Source organism: Sardina pilchardus, chromosome 24, assembly GCF_963854185.1.
Source record: "Sardina pilchardus chromosome 24, fSarPil1.1, whole genome shotgun sequence".
In the NCBI taxonomy this organism is placed as follows: Eukaryota; Metazoa; Chordata; class Actinopteri; order Clupeiformes; family Clupeidae; genus Sardina; species Sardina pilchardus.
In genome coordinates this window covers 18,504,310-18,529,309 of record NC_085017.1, presented here as the reverse complement: position 1 = coordinate 18,529,309, position 25,000 = coordinate 18,504,310, and the positions used below count along the sequence as shown (strand labels likewise).

General features: G+C 46.6%; 1 protein-coding gene across 1 annotated transcript in view; it reads left to right on the top strand.

Moving 5' to 3' along the window:
• Positions 1-25,000, top strand: part of LOC134072787 (semaphorin-6C-like) — an 84,368-nt gene that overhangs the window by 22,430 nt on the left and 36,938 nt on the right. Inside the window, exon 3 of the mRNA XM_062529631.1 lies at positions 18,137-18,295. The gene's annotated coding sequence lies outside the window, so the exon portion shown is untranslated. The remainder of the gene's footprint in view (positions 1-18,136; positions 18,296-25,000) is intronic.

Here is a 25,000-nt window from a genome sequence, read left to right as displayed (position 1 = left end):
GCTGTAAGTGAAGCAGTGGTATTTGCTCGTAAAAAAATTACCAGCCCACTGAGAATCAGACAGAAATAGCATCCGCATTTTCCTGATGAGATTTAAGTCTCTTTTTTTTTTTTTACTTCTCTTTCTATCTCACTTTCTTTGTGTGAGTGGTGTGCAGGCGTGTGTGTGTATATGTATGTGTGTGTGCATGTTTGTCCCATTTCTTTGTGATCCTCTTTCCCCATTTTCTAACCCTCCCTATGGCTTCCCACTGCCTCATCCCATCTCTCTCCCCTCCTCCATCCGATCTCTCCCTCAATTTCCGCGGCCTATTCTTCTCTCCTCACTCTGCCGTCCCCACTAATTGACTCTTAGCCTCCCGCTCCGTAATTGACTTTTAATCACACTTTTACATCATGTTTTTATATTCAAATTAATCATGTCAGTTGGGGGAGAGATGAGACTCCCCCGGTTCTCTCCTCCTCTGCTCTCTCTTTTGTACGGCTATTACATCCCGTGCTCGAGCAATTTATCACTTTCGTAGCTGCTTTCCAGAAAAAAACATTCACTCTCAGTGCCTAGTTAATAAACAACAAGCTACAAGCTATTTTTTAATATCATATATCGCTTGTAATAGGCTGCTGCACAGCTCATGAAATGAGTGAGGAAAAATGGTCGGAAAGTAATAACATAATGGACCTAACTAGAGAAGAGATGTGATTAGTCACACTTCACCGCACTCGTCGTCGCCATATGTGTTTGGGGCTGTGCGCATACTTAGCTGTTTGTCATCCATCTGATCAGAATCGCTATTTTCCCGAATTGGATGAGGCCTCTTCAGAAATGAAACGTCTCATGCAGACTTTCCCTTATCTGCAGCCTCACAGAGTACCTGTTTCGCAAATTAGTTTTAGCTATCGTTGGTGCGTCTCACCGAACGTGAGATTTTTTCTGATGGTACAGTAATGAAGAAAGGTCAGGAGGAGTTCCAGCCGGTGCAGTACTTCAAGCATTTGAAGTGCGTTAGTGCGGAGACGAGATGGGAAGGACAGTATGAGAGGCTTATCAATTGGCGAAGCTCGTCTGCAGACACAAGCCCTGTCAACTGAATTACTAATTTCCTGCATAATCTGGCTGAGGTGCTTGTTGTTTGTCGAACGCGTAACAGACAGGGAACAACAACAAGTTGACAGTCTTGCAGTGGGTGAAAATCCTGGGGATTCGCTGGTGCCTAGAGAGGGGGATTCAGAGGCTGAGTGAGACGTCTGCAGGGCCTGCAGGGTTGGATGGATTTGCTTTGCCCGCTCGGAATGGCAGCAGCACAAATAATCACATTCTGCTGCCTACATCGCATGGCACTGCATTGCACTGCTTGTCATCTTTCTTGGTGTATTCTATTATTGTTTATTCTCTCTTCTTTCTCTCATTCATTCATTCATTCATTCTTTCGTTCATTCGTTCATTCGTTCATTCGTTCATTTGTTCATTCATTCGCTCATTCATTCGTTCATTCGTTCATTCATTCATTCATTCGTTCATTCATTTATCTGTGTTTAACAATGTGCTATTTCTGCTGCATATTGTCTGCTTGCATGATGGCCTTTCTCACTTTTCTGTCTCTTCCCCCTTTTCCCTGTATGTTCTCCATTCTGCTAATTGGCTTTTGTACATCTGTCCTCTGTCCTACTTTCTTTTCTCCGACCTTCTAACTCCCTTGCACGTTGTAGAAATATTTGCGTGCCACTCGAATGAGTGGTGACAAGAAGCGGGCGAGTAATGACTTCTGAGAGATCCGGGCTCTGGTGTTTTCCCCCTCCCAACAGTAATCTTGTCGACAGCCCCCTCTGGCCATCCCCAGGGAAGTGGGACAGGGACAAAGGAGAATATGTCATAAAAGAGACACGCACAACCCATTCCTCATTTAATTACACTATATGTATGTGTGTGTGTGTGTGTGTGTGTGTGTGTGTGTGTGTTGGGGGTGTTTACACATTTCTATGAGTCTATGTGCTAATCTTCAACGAATGATAGTCAATGTGTAGATTCATTCTTTTTCATAGGTGGCTGACATAAAAGAATATGAAGGCTGACTGACCATTATTCATCTGGCCGTGTCTCTACAACTCATTTCATGAAAGGAAGTAATTTCATTAGTGCAGTTCATCATGCAAGACATTTCTATATTTGTTTCTCCAGGGACCCACCACCACACACTAAAGAGGGAGGAGACTGCTTAACACATTTCTGACTATTCTCTTTAAGTTAGACTTGACAGCAGTCATGCCTGTGATGTGTTCTTAGCATGTGAATCATGAGTCGTGTTTTCACTGATCATTGAGTCCACAGTGGAGGACATGTTAGTACATGATAGCTAGAACATGGTCTTAGATTTAGTGAAAGAAACGTACATCCAATGGTAACCTGATCAGTATACTTCTTGGTTCATACTAAATCATCATAAAAAGTATATGAAATGGAATAGAAAGGCGGGGCTACCACTACACTAGGACACTGTGGTGTTACTGTACCTTGCACTAGCTACTCTTTTTAAAACATAGCTTTAACTGCTTGTTTAAATGTAGTTTATGATATTCTAGTACATTTATAGATTTGAGGGAGGGGGTTTGATGGTCTGGTGTTGGGGTTGCACGGTCATTTGATGTACACATAATCCCATCATCCGGGATTATGCTGCGGGGAAGATTCTTCCTTCCAATGCAACACTATACGGTTCCTCTGCCATTCACAGGCTGTCCTCTCAGCTAACTGGGCTCCTTGGAACAGCAGGGAGTCCCCAGCTCCGTACGCAAATCCTTTTTTAGCCATCTGCTCAGGCGAAGCTTGCGCCAAATTAATTTGTTTAAGAAATTTAATTTATTTAATCTTTAAAAAGTCCCCATTAGTGTCTCTGCCGCCAGCCGCTCTTTGAAGCACATCAAGGATATGAGCACACGGTGTCCCGTTTATCTGAAGCAGATTCATTTGAGTGCTGAACTTTGCCAGGAGAAGTGCATCTACCTCACAGCTTACAGCCACAAGTAATCACCTGAACTCCTCGCCTTACCTGTGCAAAAGACGAGACTAATTAACTCTGAAACCCTGTCTTCACCTGAACACCTGTGCGACATGTAATATCCAACTGTAGTCCAATCACCAAGCGTTCCTCTGCCTGGATTTAAGGCTTAATAATTAGCTTACTTACCTACTTACTCCCATTGACTCCCGTTTAAGGACCGGAAAGATCTGTCCCAGCAAAGTCTCTCTTACCTGGGCTTAAAGGCCCGACTAATAACCCTGCCGGAGCACTCATTCACCTGGGCTTACGGCCCGTCTAATCGGCCTTAAGGCTGCCTTTCCCTCTTAGTAGTAAGACTCGTCACTCTTTCCCTCACCTGAACTGTGTCCAGACACTCCTCTTCGAGTGGCAGACTTAGCTCTTCCTCCATGAATGAGTGAGAGTGGGGAAATGGTGGATGGCGTATCGCGCCAGGCCTGGGTGTTATCTCGTGGCGTGGCGTCCTTTGGCGGGGTGTGAGCGCCCACCTCACCCACCTCACCCACCTCACCCTCATCGCGCGGCGGTGTCTTATCTTCACACAGAGAAGCACACATCAGAATGCAGTTGTGTAGGCACTGAAGAGCTGTCTCTCAGTGAATCTGACTCGGGCTTTTAGAGTGCTTTGTTAGGGAGACACATTAAGGATGCTTTAAAAAAAAAAAAAAAAAAATAGCATCTCCCTGTCAGATGAGAGGAAGGGCATTTTGTCAGTCTTTTTGTAACCCTCTTTTTACTGAGGGAACTGAATTGAGAGATTCAAGGTTATGTTTTCTTTTGCTAGGAAAGCCCTCAAGTGCATATGTCGTTTGTTTTGTGAAGTTTTCTGAGCGGAATCAGATTCTGTCCATTAAAAGAGAGACGTTTGCTGTCAGTGAAAGGAAAGGCGTATTCAGTTACTGAAAGACACTCTGAATATGGTATTTTTCAATGACCCTTCACACAGCTCTCAGTGTATTCTGTAAAGAAATGTTATCAGTGAACTGATAGACCGGCTTCCTCTTTCTAGGTAAAGACTACCCCAGACAGTTTTGTGCCAGCTCAGGTTCGAGATGGTCTTTTCGAGGATAATAAATTGTGGGCTTTGATTATTAGATTTTCCGTTGGTCCAAAAGAAAATGACGCCACCACAGCATTCCTCTCAATGGAAACTGATATCTGAAATTGGATTTATATGGGATTTCTAATGGGATTGTTATAGGATTTCTGGTGGGATTTTTCTAAATGGAATTTCAAGGGGCTTTGGAGAAGGATCAATGAAAGGTGTGAAAGCCAAATAATTCTCGTCGTGTTTCAAACGCAGTGTAGGGTTTCCTCTAATCTTTTCGTAAGAGAAAGATGTCTCTCACCTATGTCGCATTAAGTACAGTGGATTTTGTTTCCGTTTTTGAGCCTCATCACAATCCATAAGGGGCGCATATCGTTCTGTTATGTGTGGACAAGAGGTGTGATTTTTTTCTCTTCCTCTATCGCCCTTGATCTCTCTCTCTCTCTCTCTCTCTCTCTCTCTCTCTCTCTCTCTCTCTCTCTCTCTCTCTCTCTCTCTGTGTGTTTGTGTCTGTGTGTTTGTGTTGTGCCCAGAGTTAGACCTTGGTGTTAAAAACACTCTGTTGACCAGCTGCGCTGATGGTCCTGGGTGGTGTGACAGGATATTGTTATCATGTGCTTTGAAGCTAACAAGGCTGGTTTGAGATAAGGAGCCTTGTGATGTTGGCTTGTAAAGATCATGCTTTTTTCCTGTGGGCTGTTAGAAATGGGTGCTTGTGAATTTGACAAAGAGAGAGAAAGAAAGAAAGAAAGAGAGAGAGAGAGAGAGAGAGAGAGAGCATGAAAGAGAGGGATAGAGAGAGATAGAAAATGCAACTTTTTGAGCATGCAGTGGTCTGCTTTCATGCAGCGCTTGGTTCCCCCTTGTCAAACTGTATGAGGGAGAGGCTTTGTTCACACTTCTGTGAGGACAAAACCTCACCTCTCTCATCCCCAATTCCGTGTGGTTGTGCTGTGCATACCCCTGCAGGTTATAATTTGGCTGGAGAGTTTCAGTCGATGCCTCTGTGTGTGGATGTATGTGTGGGTGGGGGTGGGTGGGTATGTATGTGTGTGTGTGTCTGTGTGTGTGTGTGTGTGTGTGTGTGTGTACGTGAGCTACCTATTCTCTACTGTCGAAACCAATGTGCAAAATAAAGCCTCAGTGTTCTGGACATTCCTTTGAATTGTGTAAGACAGAGGGGGAGGAAGAACTGTCTTGAGCATATATAGAACACACACACACACACACACACACACACACACACACACACACACACACACACACACACACACACACACATTCCATAGAAGAGTAAGGAATGTTGCCCGTCAGGAGTGTCTCTTTGCAGCTGACCCATGTGTAAGTCAGCTTACCTGTGCTGGAATGCCATGTCTCTGCCTCACTTGTTTGAACATATAGCTGCAACATGCAACTGCACTGGTGTCCAAGCATGGGGGAGGAAGGCAGGATTGGGTTGTGTTGTAAGCTAGCTTGAATGAGGGCCAAGGGAGCACACCTGGCACAGACATATCTTACATAAAACTCTTAATCCCACTCTACTTTTGTCTCTCTTTCCACCTCTGCATATCTCTCTCTTTCTCTTTCCCCCTTTCACATAGAAACACAAGGAGGGAGAGAGGGAGGGAGGGGGAGACAGAGAGAGAAAGACAGAGAGAGACAGAGAGAGAAGTGGTAGGGAGGGAGCTACAGATGCAGATTTTGTAAACACCACCGTTACCCTTTGGCCCCCCGTGTCAAGTTTCGAGTTGACTCAAAGTTGACCTTTGACCCACGGGAGATTTAGGCAAATCTCAGGCATTCCTTGTGTCAGTGAGGTTGTTCAGGTTGTATGCGCGCCCAATAGGAGACCAGTCAAGCATGTGTGGGCCGAGGGCCCAACAGACCCCCATCAGATGAAATGTGGATTTGATCCCTGAGAGAGGGATGGAAATAAAAAAGGAAGAGAGAGGGAGAGAGAGGGAGAGAGAGAGAGAGCATGGTTACAACTAGAAGTATGCTGTTGTTTTTGTTTATTTATCCAATGTTAAAAACAGATCTCAAAATCACGCCGGCGTCGTTGGGTACAAAGTGGCATGTCTGCCGGAGGAATAGAGGCGAGAGATCTGAGAGGTTGGAGATGCGTGTTTATGTCTGTTAATGAAGAGAAATCTGACAGAGTCAAAAAGAGGGAGGGGGTGGGATGAAGATGGGAGGTAGAGTGAGGGAGAAAGATAGACTAAAGGACAGGGAGAGAGAGAGAGAGAGAGAGAGAGGATGTAAGAGGTTTGGCCAAAAAAAAGTTTTGAAACGGAGCTTATGAGTCAGACGTAAGTCAAAATGCATCAGGGATAGAGAGAAAGAGAGAGGGGGGGGATTTAAAGAGAGAGGAGGAGGGAGAGAGGAAGCGAGAGAGAGAGAGAGAGAGAGAGAGGAGGAGATGAAGAGGGAGTAAGAGCAGGATGTGTTGAGACAGGAAAGGGAAAAAAAGGATCGTTTTGTTTATGGCAGTAGGGGACAAGTGGTGGAAAAATCAACACTCTAAAAGATGAGGAGATCTCAGCTGCGGCTCTGCTTAAGACACACTGATTAGCCACCGAGGGTTGTTTGGCGGCGCCCACAGAATTCCTTCTCTACCCCTCATGTGCGTGTGTCTGCCGCAACACATCTGTGTCACAAAAACATGTCAAGTATCCAAAACATTTTGATATCAGGCCTGTCATAAAAAAAAAAGTTCACAATCTTATCAGTGTCAGCAGCTATAGAATCCTCAGATGATCCTCCATTGTTTTACAGTGGCTCTTAAGATGATGACTTAAAGCAAACAGACATCCCTTCTGACAGAGAGGATGATGGAGAATGAGACAGAGTGAGAGTGTATCTACAGGCCATATTTATCAACAGTGACCAGTGTTTTTCCAGGTGAGTGGTGCATTGTGGGTAAACCGGTTGTGCGGACAGGAGCTGGGCAAACAGGAAGCGGGTGATGGGCACCGGTGGGTCCAGCCAGGGTCCAGTCCGGGAGTGTTTTTGAAGGATATCCTGTGCTGAGGAGCGAGAGGGCCGTGTGATAAGGCAGCCAGACATCAGCACACGGGGGCACCCTTGCGGGCAGATAGCACGAGAGGCCTCAGGAAGCAGTGGGAAGGCCACACAGCAGCTCTCTTCTGCTTCTCTCTCTCTCTCTCACACACATGCACACACACACACACACACACACACACACACACACACACACACACACACACACACACACACACACACACACACACAGACACATGCATACACACCGGCACTCTCACATATGCACACACATGCATACACACACACACACACACACACACACACAAACACGCATACACATGCACAAACAAACACAAACGCGCACACACACACACACACACACTCAGACGCACGCACACGCACACAAAATGCAGACTTGTCATTTCTGATACTTGCAGACATGTCGTTTCTGTAGAAAGCGAGAGACAAAGAAGAAACCAAGGCCGTGATACTTGGGGTAATGTTGCTGGGTAGCCACATAACCAGTTCCATTCAATTTGTTTGGGTGATTCTGGCAATTTGTCTGCAGAGATGATGAAAGTTCTTCAGAAAATAAATTGTTGCCCAATATCAATGGGAATGTGGCTGAACCATGGTAGAGCACCGTTGCTCAAAACGTTGCCTTGCGCACCGTTGGCTTTAGAGGAAGGGACTTGGGGGACGAATGTCAGGATGAAAGACAGAAGAAGAAGAGCAGGAAGGGGTAGTGAATGAGAAACAGACAGCACTTTTGCAGTTGACCTTGTTTAGACGCGGAGACATCACAACAACAGATGACTGATGGGTGGTCTGGAAATACTGCAGATATGGCATTTCCAAGTCTGTCCGCTGTTGCTTAATGAGCATGAGCGTGTGTGTGTGTGTCTGTGTCTGTGTGTGTGTGTGTGGGTGCATGTGTGTGTGTGTGTGTGTGTGTGTGTGGGTGCATGTGTGTGTGTGTGTGTGTGTGTGTGTGTGTGTGTATGCTTCCCATTGTCACAAGCCTTTTTTTTACCCAGACAAATGTGTTAAGATTCAGACATGTTGCGACATCTCAACGCTGTCTGTGGCCAGGAACACCAACAGCTTTGGGTTGCTAGGGTGGCCTTCTCCGAACACGACAGGCACCTACCCACCACAGCCAATTAAAAGCACCACAGAATGCCAAAGGAGCCAATTACAGGCAGCCCTGTGTTCTGTGGAACCCATTAGGGCGTGTGGAGAAACATAAGGGTCGGTGATAATTGTTATGGAACTGTGACAGGAACAGATGAGACAGCTAGGAGAGAGGTCCTTAGAGACAGAGGGCTGAATGTGTCTGTCCCTGTGTGTGTGTACATGTGTGTCTGTCTATGCATGTATATGTGTGAGTGTGTGTGTGTGTGTGTGTGTGTGTGTGTGTGTGTGTGCGTATATGTGTGTGTGTGTGTGTGTGTGTGTGTGTTTAAGTGTGAGTGTGGAGCTGAGGGATTTGAGACAGATTTAGTATCTCCAGATGCTGTCTTGTGGCCTCAGACATCTTGGAATCACCTGTGGAAGATTTCTCACCCACTCTCCCGCTCTCTCTCTCTCTCTCTCTCCCACTCTCTCACTCCTTCACTCTCCCCCCATTTCTTCCCCTTGTTCTTGCATTCTTTCTGTCTCGCCATCATTACCTTCACTCATCCACTGCTTGAAAGTAGCTTATGCGTCTCAGTGTTCGGTGAGAATTTATGTATGCATTCATTTGACGACAGGTTGGATTAGCCCAAGCATCAGTTGAATGTTGTTAGGACGACACAAATTATGGCGCACAGCTTGTTTTTGTAAACGGAGAAAGTGCGTGCGAACGTTCGCTCAGATTAGTCTTAATCACTACTACAAACATTTACTGGTAACCATTCAGAAATGTTCCCGATGGCACTGCTTGTTTGTATTGGGAGGCCATCTTGCATGCAGATTGCGTTCTCTCTCTCTCACACATGTCGACACGGCAGCCTAAAGTCACAGGCAAAGAGAGGCTGATTGATTGTGTGTGATTGAAGAGGTTTTACCTCGTGTGGAGAGTTTCATCAACTTTTTTCCAGGCTTGCCTACCAGGGGGTACTGTATGAAACCTTGCACACGAGTAGACTGTACAACGGAGTATGTAAGAGTCCAGGGAGAGTTTCACGAATGTTTCCTGGAAAATGCAGAGAAATATAGAGAAAGCCAAAGAGGATGGACGGTGCATTTGTATGCATTTGTTGGGCATGAGATGCACATACTGTACGTGCACGGATGTGTTATGAACTTGCACAGGAAAGTACACACACACACACACACACACTCTCACACACACTCACACACACACACACACACAAACACACACACACACACACACACACACACACACACACAAACATGCAAATGCACACAAACGCACACATACACACATATGCAATCAGCCCACTGAGTCACCAATGACATAGCCTCACAAATACTTCCTGTGCATCTCCCACAAACACTTGTATGTAAACACATTTGTAATCAGCTGTATTCAGTCATCAACTCTTCAACCACACAAGCACTCTCCCTCTCACATACGCACGCAAACACACACACACAAATATACACACACAAACACACACAGAGACACTGGCACACACATCCTCAGCATGGACACACTTCAGTTATCCGTCTTATTCAATTAGCACATTCCATCTCCTGCCATTAAGAAGAGCGCAGACGGCCGTGAGCTGGTCGCCGTCGGCAACGGCAAGTAGCCTGTAGCCACCGTAGCAGCACATCTTCAATTAGTTCTGCCTGCCTGCTCTCTCTCTCTCTCTCTCTCTCTCTCTCTCTCTCTCTCTCTCTCCTCTTTATCTCCCGCTCTCTGTTTTTGTTCTCTCTCTCACTCTGCTCTCCTCTCAAACCTGCCTCACCTCATTTGTAGCCACATGTTTGACTGAACACTCAACATTTATTTTTTATTACAGTTCTCAAATTCAATTGTTCATGTTCTATGTTCATTCCATTGTGGCTGTTCTATTGTTCCGCGTTCTGTTCTTACCCCCTGTTCTATGGGTTTCCAATCCACCCACCCCCCTCTCCATGTCTGTTCTCTCTCTCTCTCCCATATTTACACATAATGCGCGCACAGATTGCGGTCGTGCGCTTACAATGAGAATTGGGGGGTAATTTGAAGAGATCACTTCCCTCCGCAGCGCTAGGCTGCTTCCGAGTGAGTCTATTTCAGTTGCCGCCAGTGTAACAAGACCGAGGGGACCAGCTCCTGCTAGTCACAACCTCATCATTATCATGCCACTGCGACTAAATGTGATTAGGGTGGAGGTCAGCAGCTTTTCTCCATGGTAAAACTGTTCACTGACTGCAAGACCGAGACAGAGAGAGAGAGAGAGAAAGGGAGTGGGAGCGTGGCAAGAAATGTATGAACGTGTATGTTTACAGTTGACTTAATTAGTGGACTAGAGACCTCTGTGCTTTTGTGTCAGTCTTTAGTTGGTATGTAGCTTCTTACACCACACACACACACACACACACACACACACACACACACACACACACACACACACACACACACACACACACACACACACACACACAGAGGTAGCCCTGCAGCACCAAGCAGCTGTCAAGACACTCCACACAGGAAGTGAAAGTATTGGCCTTAAGGAGGTTTGACTTGGCTGTTTGTCTACAATTAAAATTTCAAGCTGTTTGTCAATTACTATTGATTTCGATGAACCACACCAAGCTTATTACAAGCAACAGAAAGAATAGCGTCCAGTCACATTGATGGCTTTGGAGGTAAACAAATAATCATGTTGTTTGTCTGTAATGAGCTGAATATTTGGACCTTGTGTGCCTAATTTGTTCAAATGCCAGCAAGAATATGAGCATTTGCAGCAAATTAGAGAGACCTTCTCACACAGGAAGCCATGGTAGACAAGAATACAGTGGTATAAAGAGAACAAAATATCTTGTTGGAATTATGAGGAAACACACAAGATGGAGGGAGATAATGGTTTACGAGATGAAGGGCAGGAGAGAGTGAGGAGAAGAAAAGTGAGAGGGGGGGTGTGGAGCTGGAGAGAGAGAGTGAGGGATGATGAATATGAAAGAGAAGAGAAGAGGAGAGAGGGAGGGAGGGAGGGAGGGAGGGAGGGAGTGGAAGCACAAAATGGACAGATTGAGCCTGGGTGAAAAAAAGAGTAGAGAGATGGAGAGTATAAGAGCATGGTGTGCACATGTGAAGGAGGGAGGGAGAGAGAGAGTGTGTGTGTGTGTGTGTGTGTGTGTGTGTGTGTGTGTGTGTGTGTGTGTGTGTGTGTGTGTGTGTGTGTGTGTGTGTGTGTGTGTGTGTGTGTGTGTGTGTGTGTGTGTGTGTGTGTGTGTGTGTGGTCTCGAGTTTGCTGGATGGGTTCATATCCATTAGTCCTGACAAGTCCCTCTCTCTGTCATTGTCTCTCACCCAGTCCCTGCTGCTCCATTCCTCTAAATTCACACATATTATTTGTCCTTTTTTTGTGAATTTCCATCTCTTGAATATTTTGCTCTGGCCTGCGCAACAGCCACATGACTATACGCAATAGCAGTGGCTCTTATATCAAGTATAAATGCAAATAGCTCTTATAGCAGGTATATATGCAAATTGTTTTGTGATACATTTGTGTGCATTTCTTTTTTTCACACAGAGTAATAACTGAAACCATATTATATCCTGGCAATAAGTAAGCGTGTACACACACACACTCTCACACACACACACACACACACACACACACACACATTTATGAGCCCCCCAACTTCCTCCCTCTTCAGCCTCTAGTTATCTGGTGGGACACCATCTTGAGATTATAGCATGATGTGCTTTTGCATGACGTGGTGCACATTTGCAAGCCTTCTTAGCTTCCTTGCTCTTATTTCTGACAGTCGTTGTAATCTCCACGTCTCATAACACCAACAAGCAAACAAACAAACACGATTTAGTGTTGCTGCTGAGGCAACGGACCGAGGATTATGAGTCATCTTTTTCACAAAGCAGATTAAAGTTGCGACCAGCGGACATGAAGAAAGATGGACCTTCATCAGGAGGCAAGGAAGCAATGGATAGGCTGGGCGTGGACCGAAGTAGTTTGTAACTTTTATGAGCCTCCAGAACAGTGAAGATGTCAAATGGCTCTTTTTATCAGCTTAATCTGTTAATTGAAGTGAACCTGTTTCCTTCCTGCTTGGGGGCCATTGTGTGTGTGTGTGTGTGTGTGCTTTGTTTCCCTCCCCCCCTTTTTACTTGTTGTATTTGAGCTGCTGTGCAGCTCCGTGGAGTTGTGTCTCTTTAGTAATCCGCTGGCTTGTGCGTTTATCCCTCTCGTCCATGCCTCGCTTTTTTGGTACGAAAAAACGCCGCAGTGCGAAGCCTCTCTGCGCTTAGCATTCACCTCCCATCTCATCTCCCAGGATAAAGGAAAGTAATACAGCGAGTAAAAAAAAAAGAAAGAGAGAGCGAAAAAAGAAAGCAAAAAGATAAATGCTTTAGGCTAATTTTGCCACACGTGTCGGGCGGAAAAAAGGCGAGAGTCTTACGTGACAAACTGTGCCGTCCGCGTGGCATGTGTTGGAGGTCTGAAGCAGAACCACCTCGGGCATTAGATCATGCTGGGGTGCCTGGGATGCGGTATGCATGTCTCTGCATCCATAAATGCTCGCGACTGGGGGAGCACATCATCATTGTGGTGAAGGTTTGAAAGCAAAAGCCCTCAGAGACTTGTGTGTCGTTTTTTTTTCAATTTTATTTTCAAAAATCATCCCTGGGTATTCTGATGCTTTGTCAGTCTGCATTTTCTGGCTGGTTGGTTGGTGGTTTGCACACTGGTGGGCAGCATTCCATTGCAATCCCATTTTAAACATCTGAATGTACTTTTAAAAAAATACACACACTCTCTCTCTCACTCTCACACACACACCCACACACACACACACACACACATACACACACACACGCTGGTGATGGAATGCGGGAGTGTTGGAACGGTCAAAGTGTAAGCAGAGGGCAAGGACACAGAGGTACAAGAGAGGGGGCAGGCCTGTTTGAAACCAGCTGATTTACACCTCGGCTTGTGTTTTTATGACCACTACCACCTGCCGGCATGCCCCGTCGGGCTGTTGGTCCTCCCTCGTGTTTTCGCCTCCCCTTTTTCCCCTCTTTCCTCTTCTCTCCATCACGTTCCTTCCCTCCAGGGGTTGTTGGGTTCGTGACAGTGACAGCATCGGTCAAGGTTGTCAAGGGTCACGCTCACCCCCCCAACCCTCCGCAGGCTGAGTCCCAACAGTAATACGATCGGAGCCTCAGGTGGCGAGAGCCCCTGCTGCCCTCTCCATCCATAGCACCAGAGCACTGACCCCCTCGGAGAGAGCTGCTGTAATGCCGTAACGCCAGGGCCTCAGTCTCAGCTGGAGGAGGAGGAGGAGGAGGAGGAGGAGGAGGAAGAGGATGGAGGAAGGAGGAAGGAGGAAGGAGGAAGGGGGTGGGTGAATTGATGGGTAAAGCGATGAAGAGGTGCTGCCGATCCCAGGCTGCACAAACGTTGTGGTGGCTTGTGCCCAGTGTGTGTGTTTTTGTGTGTGTGTGTGTGTGTGTCTGTGTGCGTGCGCGCGTGTTTGTGTCTTCTAAGTTGGGATAAGTGAACAGGAGAAAGCAGAAGATGAAAGTTATTGATTCTATATATATGTGTGTGTGTGTGTGTGTGTGTGTGTGTGTGTGTGTGTGCGCGCGCGCATGTGTGTGTGTGTGTCTGTGTATGTGTGCATGTGTGACTGTGTTTGTGTGCATGGGAGTGCAATACTGCGCGCAGGCAAACAGACGCACACAGAGACATACACACCCACACCCACACACACACACACACACACACTCGCACACACACTAATGTGCCCTTCCCCCTGTGGACAGTAGAGAATGGATCGATGGTTCCAGCTGGAGAGCAGTGATGGCTGATTCCTCTAACACCCCGCTAAAGCTCTGCAGCCAACCCACCTGTTACCAAGGGCATAGAACTGACAGTGAGATCGCAACAACAACACCCTTCCTTCCCTCACACACACACACACACACACGCGCGCGCGCGCGCGCACACACACACACACACACACACCAAACCCTACACACTTTCATCGTCACTCTCAAACCCAAATTGAATACACCACTCCTCATAAAGGAAGCATTGATATTTTAGCCTATGCAGCAAAATCGCAGTAGAGTACAGCGCAGCAGCCAGCCACACTGCACGGCTGAAAGTCGAACCGTGATGTAGAGCAGCCCAGACCTAGCGTCCAACCCCTGGCTGTTCCTTTCGCCTTTGGAAAGCTAGAAGTGAATGAATCACCATTTAATCACGGACAGTTCGCCCCGCGCGCCGGAGCCCAGAGCCACCCACCCAGCCAGACGACGACGCAGCTATAGGAGGTGGAAGAAGGTGCTTCGCTCCGGAGGTGGAGTGAGGTGATGAGTCTTCGTAATCAGAGCACGAGCACTTGTCACCTCTGTAATCAGCGGTCGCATCGACCAGACTCACCAGGGGGAAGGCGGCAGACGCAGTTTAATAGCAGCCTTGTGCCAGTTGATCCATATGTCATTATAACCGCATAAGTGTCTGAGCTAAAGGTCGTTCAGTATCTCCTTGAACGTGACTCACATACCTATGAGGAACAGAATGGGCCACTTAGTCATTCCTCACCTAGCATCTTACAGTGGCTACACTGTAAATATACAGTATGTGATAAATACATGAATAAATGAACGAATATAAGTTCCCGAAAGCTTGTCCACAGTTTTTTTGTAACAATCAGGTCATACTGCTGGCACGGATTCCGTTTGTGTCCTTTTGGTCTGTCAGTTTCCCCTGCTCCTCTCATCCTGAGCAGCTAGCTACCTGCTCTCTGCATGTCTCTCCTCCACCAAAGCACATCCATCACTCGCTCTTTTCTCGTCTGCAGCGGCCATCAGTCACTCTGTAATTCAGCCCCGGCCTTCCACTGACCTAGCCATGCCCTAACCTAATAAGCTATAGGCACTACCAGCCTGATTCTTTATTTTTTCTGGTTACTGATTCAATTTAGCTGTTGCTCAAATGTTCTTCTGGCTCCTTGGTTTGACTTTTGCACTGGATTCTTGTCCTTTGTTAGATGTTTATCACATCGGGTGTTGGGTGGGTGTTGGCTGCGTTTTGAAAATGTTTGTCATTTTATTTACTCAACAGTTCATTGATTTGTCATGCTTAGTGTCTATATTATTAGAGTCTCCACAGTCCACGCACAAAAGCATATCATTATGGACACTGTTGGCAGCGCACAGTCAAAACACTGACAGCACAAACGCTCCCAGACAATTGAACAAAACACACACGTTGTCCCATGTATGCAAGGGGCACATTACGCTAACGCTGTGTGACAGACTGAGACATGCATGGTCTCACACATACACACACACGGAAACCCACACGCATGTGCACACACTCACACATCCACACCCCCTCTCTCTCTCACACACACACACACACACACACACTCAGCCACACCCTCACACACACAATGCACGCACAAACACACACTGACATCTCTGTGACATGTGGATGCCTGGTTGCTGAGTGGAACCGATTTGCATGGCTAGCAGCAGCTATCTCACAGGCTCCCACAGGCGCTCATGCACTGCCGCTGGCCCCCTGCTGTAGACGAGTTTAGCTGCGGACAAGGTAGAAATGAGATGTGCAAAAAAAAAACATGACTCTGTCACGCAATGCATTTGTTCCCAGGGAAATGGCTTGTCTAGCTCCAGTGAGTGGGCAGAACAGGATTCCCATTGATTTCTGTCCTCTTTGTGCTGAATCCATAAGGCACCGTGCCGCTAGGTATGATTCTGTTGTTACACAGGAGTAAAGGCATATGAAGTACTGTCAGAACTAACAGTAACAATCTAAGAAGCGCACGAGGAAGGCTTGTTCATAAAATATGCAAAGTGGTTGATTAATCTATTCTGCCCATTGTCCAGTTTGACAAACCGTTAACCAAACACCTCCTCTATTGATCCACTGGTCAGATGGATGGAGAATTGGCCGCTCTGTTCATTAGACTCTATCCATAACTCACTGGTCCTTCAAACCATTGGACAAGAGTCCTGACCGTCCCACAAGTTCGTTAATCACTAGCGTGGTCGATGGCTATCGGACAATGCTCTATGGAGTGCCTTTTTAAGTAATCGAGAAGATGCTGCTCCGCATCTGAGGGAGACAAATGGACGGTGTCTGACGACGCAAAAACTGGACCGTTTGCCGGATGAATGATGCCAGTGACATAATCAGAACGCGGGCAGGGATCCAGAGGCTAGGCTGACAGCGGAAGAAGATAAAGTGCTAAAGTAAACAAAAAAGTAATAATTACAAGGATTACGGCAGCATGAGCAATGCGCATCACACAATGCGATTAAACTGACAAAAGCAGACATGCAGCTCCAGGGAGCAGGCCAAATGTGATGAGGTGATGGCCTGATAACATTGTTTTGCACCCGCAACGGAGAGCGCATTACAGGATGCCCAGATTCACCATCAGCACCATGAGAAATAATAGAGGATGAAAACATGATGGAATTAGGAGCAATCAGCAGAGTCAAGGTCAGACAGCCATCACAGGGAAAAGCTGTTGTCTCGACGGTTTTGTGTGGTTGCTAGCAAAAAAAAAAGGTTGTTTTTGTTTTTTTTTGTCTTCTCTCTGATACTGTGGATTGTCATGTTATCTAGCTTCGCTATGTTTTTTTTATGTTTATTCTATGCCGTATCAACGCGTTCATCTTTGACAGAATAGTGTACAGCAGACAATGAAAGAGTTGGGGAAGAGAAAGGGAAGAGGACTCAAGGGTGCAGGTCCTCTTGGACACTCTGACTTGCGTATGCTGTGCTATGCTTGGCCATTCCCATAAGCACCACTGTGCTTTTTGTTGCTGCAATAATTGATTCAATTTCAACAATAATTACAGTCCATGTTAATAAGGCAGATGAAAAAGGAATAAGCTTTTGAAAATGTGAGACTCTTTTCCACCCTCCAGGGCATTACTTTTGCACACTTGGTCACAAAGCTGATTTGGAAATGGTGCTCAAGAAGTGCAAGCCTTAGGAAAAGGTTTTTGCAGAGACTTGCCCCTATATTTAACTGTCATAACCAGTTCTGGACTCATGGGGATTTTTTGTCGTGTTTGGGAAAGTGTGAAAATGCCTGGAGCTCAGCCTCTGCTTTCAGAACCTGGGACTGAGTGGAACACAGAATTGTTACTCTCGGCTTTGGTCTTTCTTTACGCCTGGATTTTGTACACACTTAAGGTTTTTGCCCAAGCACCCATTACTCTCATTGTACCGATATGTCTGTGGGTATTGCATTAGAGGCCTGCCTCCCTTGAACAGTCACAAGCCTCGCATCAGAGAAGAGGGCACTCATCCAGGCTGCTGACTGGGGAAAGGGAGATGATTCAGTCTCAGATTCATTTGCAGTACATGAAGTACAATTACAAATGCTTTTATCCTTTTTTTTTCATTGTTCACTGTTCAGCCCAGACAGCATAATAGACCTTGCCAGAATAGCGAGCATCCCCATAGGTTACGTCTACTCAATAGTTCCTGGAGGTTTCCAGATCAGTGCTGTGGGGTCAGTGCACTAATCACAAACGCTAATTTGCATTCTGTTTCTATGTTAGTGTTTCAATAACAACATCTGTAGTGTTGCCAGGAATCTTCCCTGCGGTTGTGTTGCTTGTTGGGATGGTGAAACTCTGCTCCAAGTGCAAACACACGCACACAAATATTTAGCCGCTCAAGTGCTCTCAGTCGTTCACTCTTTCAAACAAGACATCCTCCTCCCACACATACATCTGCCCGCAGCTGCAGTCAGGGGAAGTCGGTACATTTGTTTTGGGCACAGGAAGAAGCTCCATGTACTGTACTTGCAAGAGCACAGTTGGGGTATGAAAGATGAAAATAATAATCTCTCTTCTCTTTTTTTTTTCTTGATAGGAAATGGCAAAGTATCAACCTGAGGGGGTTTAAGCCCCCCCCCCATCTTCCCTCACCAACCAAATGCCTCTTTCTCTTCGCCTGATGGACCTTGAGACCTGTAGAGGGCAGAGCTTCTGATTGGACGTCTCATCCATCCATCTCTCGGGGACACAACTGGTGAGTGTGATGGATCCTAACCCCACTCTCCCTGCTTTCCTTGGCTGCCTGCATGTAACAACTCATTGGTTTGCTTCCTTTACATTCAGTGGAGCAGGGGACATCCTCCCCCCCACCCTAAAGAAAAAGATCCTCGGTGTTCTTGCCAAAGACCGATGATTTATTTGCCATTTTAGCTAAGTGCTGTTTTGCATCAACAGCAATATACCACGTTGCCGTCAGAAGTGTTAACATCAGGCATCATCAGTATTAGCGGTGGCAGCCATTTGGCAGGCCCGTAGCAACAGCGCTCTAATCCACTTCCCCCCCCCTGGTTCCGGCTCACCCAGTCAACAGCCGACTCTGGGACGGACCGGGGCCGGTTCTGGCGCTTGCTCGGAACAGAGGCAGATCCGCTCCAGAGTCAGGCGCCACCAGGGACGGATGGTAATGAAGAGTAAAGGTTGTGTTCTCCTCCTCCTTCTCTTCCTCCTCCTCCTCCTCCAGTGATGCCCCTGTGCTTTGTAATTCTACTCAGACACTGTTGTTCTGGGAGGAGTAATGCTGCTGCCAGTGTCACAGTCCTGATGCACTATTTCTCAGCGGTAGCAGCAGCAGCAGCAGCACCGCAAGCTCATTTGGGCTCGCACACTCCTCCGCCCTTTGCTAATAGTATTGAGGCAGCGCACTTTAAAGTAGCCATGTGATACTTCTAAGCCAAACATCAATCTGCATGAAAAAACAACACTGATATGTCTGTCTCCTTTTGGGAAAATCTGGCATTTATAGCACAGTCACCGGATCAACAGTCTATGCCTGTTTCGTGGCATAATCCAGGGTTAAACGGCTCAAGGTTATGCATGAATTTCATGCACGCCGTCACTTAAGATAAGAGTTTTTGCTGAATAATAAATCGATGAATAAATTCATATGGATCCTATGCATTAACAGAGAAGTCCATTAAAGGGTCTGTTCGAGGAAAGAGAGAATTACAGACAGAGGCACGTCCTCAGAAGTGGTATTCAGTAAGACAGGTGCAAGACTGTAAGACAGTATAATGGGATGAGTATAGGAGAAGTCTTTTGATGTAGCATGGAACAGTTGTGAGGGTGATTTTGTTGGCAAGGCAACACAAGGTACTGACAGGTCACCTTATTCTGTCAGAGCCAAGTCTATTTAACATTGCTGGTCAGGCATATCACATTAAATATAAAAGAGCCTTTGTGTGAGTGTGACCACTACCAAATTTAAAATGTCCATTTTTCATTTTATTGTCTCGTAGTTTTATGTGTCATGATTTGGAAGTAGTAGCCTTATATTTAATTAATCTACTTGACAAATTAATTTCTAGGCTAGGAGAGATGGATGAAATTAACAATTAAATGTAAAGTGATTACATGTTGATAACCGTTTAGATCTCTTTTAAGATTTCATTTAGATGCCAAATGTACAGTCAGATTGTATATCACAAACCTGGTCATGGCCCACATATATGGCAGTGTGTCAGTTTCTGTCTGTGGATTTTGCATGTTGGCCGGAAGTACTTGCGCCATCCTGCCACAGAGGTGACACCAAATCGATCTTGCAGACTTGGCTTTCTTTTTTTTTTTTTCTCGGGCGGCAACCCTGACAAAGGCAATCAATGATCACTGTGGTCAAGCCACAGGAAATGTCACTTGGCCAGCCGCATGAATGGCCGTCAAGATTTAACATATCGATCCGCCACCCCAACGGTTCCCCCTCCACCCTTATGGCCTGACCGTGGGTGCATGTGGCTTCTGGTGGACTTTAAATGGCTCTGACTGGAGCTACACTTGGACGCTTGTTCAGTTTCTTCACGAACCTCATACACATCTCACCCTAACACACACACACACACACACACACACACACACACACCTAAATTAAACATATGATTACTGTTCCCAAGCAGGATTGTCCTTCTGATTAACAATAGGTTGCTTTCATTATGGTCTACCAACTACTTTATTTTTCCAAGACCGAGCAAGAGAGCAATCACACAGCTGTTGAGAAGATTGTTGATTGAAGCAATCAATCAAAGGGGTCAAATTTCACGATCTAAGATGTCTAGATTGTCCTCTCTTTTTTTTCCTTCTCTTTTCTAAAGGCTCTTGCTCTGCTTCGAAAGACCTCTGACATGCTTTTAAAGAGATGACTTCACCTCCCTTATTCAAGTGGCTCCCTATTGATTTTGAAGCAGCACCAGCAGCAGTAGCAGCCTTAGCAGTCATCAGGTAATAGCCCCCCTACGTGAGGCTCTGAAGGTTAAGAAGCTGAGACTGTCGATGGGTCCGTTCAAATCAAAAGTAGAAGGGATGAGTGGCAGGAGGCAGAGGAGAGGACAAAGAAGAAGAAGAAGAAGTGACAGAAGATGTCGAAGAAGACAATGGGAGAAGAAAACAACGGCAGGGATGAAGTGGAAAGGAAAAGACGAAGTTGAAAGGAAATCAGGGCTGGAGAGTGCTAAACCAGGGACAATGATTGAGTTTGAGAGGCAGGATCAAAGACAAGGGGGGGGAAAGGTGTAAAAGGAACGATTCTTCGTCCATTATTCCAGTGCCAGTAGCCCGATGGCGATCGATTACCCTAGCAGTAGTAGGATCTGGGGATGGATTAAGGCCATCAGGACTTCACACATCTTCAGGGATGTTGTGCTCCTTGCACGTCTCTCCCACCACCATTTTCTCTCTTGACGCACTGCCATGGCTATTTTTACCCCATCCTCTTCCGACAATGGGCACTCAGACGGCCGTCCGATTGTTCATCTCGGTCCCTCTGTTGCAACATCACCTTTGTTTCTCTCCATCGCCTCTTCCTTTTAGTTTCTAAGTCTTCAGCTTTTTTCTTTTTGTTCTCTCGTCAGATCTTTTGTGACTTCCACTTTCTGAGATGGCTTTAATGTTACCCTCTCATTATCCTTGACGGACAAAGACGGTTGTGGGAGCAAATAACATGGAACTTTGTTGAACTTTGAAGATGTTATGGGGGGGGGGGGGGGAAATGAGCGTGTACGTACGTCATTGTCAGCTGGGAGAAGAATGTAATCGTCTGCTTTCTGTGGAGCGGTGGGGGGAAGGCGAGAGAGAATTGGGGGATTTTGCACGCAGACAATCCCTTGTGGACCAGAGACTGTAGCGGATGAATAATACAGCGGCGCGGGAGACGCTGCTCAGCAGAGGAACAGTAAACACGAGACAAAACCTAGTCAGAGAAACCATTTTCTCCGTCTCCAGTTTCCACAGAAACATAGGGGTTTGTTTAGGAGCGTGCAAATTGTACAGAAGCTGAGCAAACACCTGTTTGTGCTGTTTTTCGTTTATCTCACTGTCCTTGTAGCGCCCCTGTTATAGGTCTAATAAGCAAAAAAAAAACACACACACACACACACACACACACACACACACACACACACACACACACACACACACACACACACACACACTCTCACAGATACATTATGTTGTACAACACCTCTAATGCATGGCCACTCAAAAACACTCACACTATTTTAGTGCACTTTTCAGGCCTCAAAATGGCCCATGTCATAAACGTATCGGTAATATTCCTCTCCATACATTTTCAGTTCCAGTATTATTGAGCTTTTCAAAGACCCGAGATGGATAACCCCTATGTTCGAGCCCTTAAAACATGAAAGCTGAATCAGGCAACTGTGTTGTATGGAACAACACTGCACATTCTATTCTATTCATTCTATTGATCTGCCTCGTACCAATCCAAGGATGATGCATCCCTTACTCCCATAATGCCTGTAATCTGTTGTTCTTGTATCCTACTTTCCTTTAGTTTACCTTAGGCATTCGTGCTATTGTGTGTTGTTATATAGCCTAGCTATCATGTTTATCATGTTAACACAGCGTAAATCTCTTCCTTATGTCCTTACATGCTGCCATGCATACTGAGTTTTATGATTGTTTTCACAAGATGGAAAGAATTATTTTCTGAGCCGAAGTGGTAGCACACAATAGACGCACAGTGGCCATTTTGGGCTCTATGAGTACTCAATTATGTTGTTAGGGTACTGTGCGTCAACAGAAGACAGACAATTAAAGAACAGCCATCTTTCTCTTTCACACTCGCTCTCTTTCTGGTGTGTCCTCTGTGTCGGTCCAGACACACGCACACACAGACACACACACACAGACACACACACACACACACACACACACACACACACACACACACACACACACACACACTCTCACACACACACACACACACACACACACACACACACACACAGCGAGAGAGAGAGAAAGAGAAAGAGTATGCCATTCTCTCATGAGCAGAGTACTGAGAACCTCAGACCTAACGAGTTCAGTACATTTATCACGCGCTTCCATCTAATGGTTCCTACGCCAAGGCTGAACATGCATCTTGCCAGACAAATAGGGCTGTTTGTCTCTAGAGGCCTCTGGCAGGTGTGTGTGTGTGTGTGTGTGTGTGTGTGTGTGTGTGTGTGTGTGTGTGTGTGTGTGTGTGTGTGTGTGTGTGTGTGTGTGTGTGTGTGTGTGTGTGTGTGCGTGTGTGTGTGTGTGGTGTGTGTGTGGTGTGTGTGTGGTGTATGTGTGTCTGTCTGTGCATGCACGCTCATGTGTGCGAATTGAGGGGTGGGCGCTAAAAACAAATCTGTTGTCACTGTTGATTATTCCTTCCCTTGTTCTCTCTATCTCCCTCCCTGTTATTTTGCCCTCTTTTGCCTCCCTCTCTTCTCCTCCCCCCCTCCCCAAACTCCCTTCATCTTCATCTGTCTTCATTTCACTCTTTTTTTTCACCCTCCCTCTCTCTTTCTCCTTCTCTTCTATTCTCATCTTCTCTCTCCACCGTTTCTCATCCTCTGCCCTCTTGTCTTCATCTCTCTTTGAATCCCTCCATCTTCTCCACCTTCTTGTGCTCCATGACCCTCACTTCTCTCCATCATCCTTCTCTCCCTCCCTCCCTCTCTCCTCCCCCCTCTCTCTCTCTCCATCATACCCTCTCCCTCCCTCCCTCTCTCCTCTCCCCTCTCTCTCTCCATCATACCCTCACCCTCTCTCCCTCTCTCTCTCCCTTTCTCCTCCACCTCTCTCTCTCTCTAAACCACCCCTCATGCACCCTCTTTTTCTTCTTCCCCTCTTTCGCTACTACTTCTCTCTCTTCCGTCACTTTGTGCTCCGGCGTCTGCAGTGTGTCCTTCAGTATGACACCCAGAGCAGTGTGAATGATGACTGCAGGGATAAGCTGTCGTGATGAAAGCTTATTCTGCGTATTCCCGCCCCCCCCCTGCCCCCCCCCCCCCTCTCTGATTCACGGCCTCATGCGTTCTGCCTAGCCTTGTCGTGCCTCCCTTCCCCGCTAACTCTCTCTGGCTCTCTCTCTCTCTCTTTCTCCAACTCTTTAACAGTCTTTCTTTCGCATTATCACTCGTTTCGCCAGCGTGTGATCACCCGCTCTTTGTATTCCGAACAAGCGCAAGAAGGATGGAAATGATCCCGGAAACAAGGTAGCGGGGGGGGTGGGGGGCGGAGGGATTCGATTCCTCTCCCAAACAGCGGGGCCTGGCTGTTGCCGTTGCGCTGTTCTCCTTGAACGTGCTTCTTTCTTTTTTCTCTCTCTCTCCCTTTCCACTCCCGAATCATCCGGAGATGAAACGCGGCGAGGCGACGGGGAGCGAGCAGAGCCCTGATCAGCACGCGGGATGCTGTCTGCCTTCGGGATGCTGCGTCAGCAGGTTTTTCGAGATACAGTTGGCTTTTGTTGTTCACCTCAGGTGCCGAGGCTGACTGTCACCGAGCAGCGGCAAAACAATATGGCTGAGGTCACACCTGTCCCCTCGGCGTTCCGTGTCTGTCGGCGCGTGCCGCCGTGGTGCGGTCAGAGACGGCAGCCGCATACATTGACCTGCGTGTGGGGAGGGTTGATAGTGTTTAAGCTGCAGCAATCTGGTGGTCAGCAGACACACTGATTGAGAGGCTGATTGGTGACTTGTAGTGTGTGTGTGTGTGTGTGTGTGTGTGTATATGTGTGTGTGTGTGTGTGTGTATGTGTGTGTGTGTGTGTGTGTATGTGTGTATATGTCTTTGATTGAAGAGCTGCACCACTCCCGGTGCTGCACACACACACACACACACACACACACACACACACACACACACACACACACACACACACACACACAGCTTCACATGAAAACTGTATAACAAACTCAAACAAAGTCACATCCCAAATGTTTACTGCCTGAAATGTTCGCAAGGCGAGCTGGGGAGAACTGTGTGGGAGATAGCATGACAATATCACAGTTTCCAGTGCTGTGTGCTTTCAAGCTGACATCATCACACTGGCTTTCAGATCCTCCCTCCTCTCTTCCCCCCTCTTCTCCCCCCCCCCCCCCCCACACACACCTCCCTGCCCCCTCTAGCCCATTGCTCTCATGGAAGACCTGGTCAAGCCAATGCCCTTTGTCAGGGAAAACCACAGGCCAGCACAAAATATGAACCCACCTTAAAGACGCTGACCTACAAGGTTTTTCCCCCCCTTTTCTTTTTTTTTTCTATTCTTTTTATTTTTTTTAAACACAAAGCCCCACTCTAACCTTCACTCCTCCTCAGGTTTCCGCTCTAATCAGTCATTTCTCTCGTGTGTGTGTGTGTGTGTGTGTGTGTGTGTGTGTGTGTGTGTGTGTGTGTGTGTGTGTGTGTGTGTGTGTGT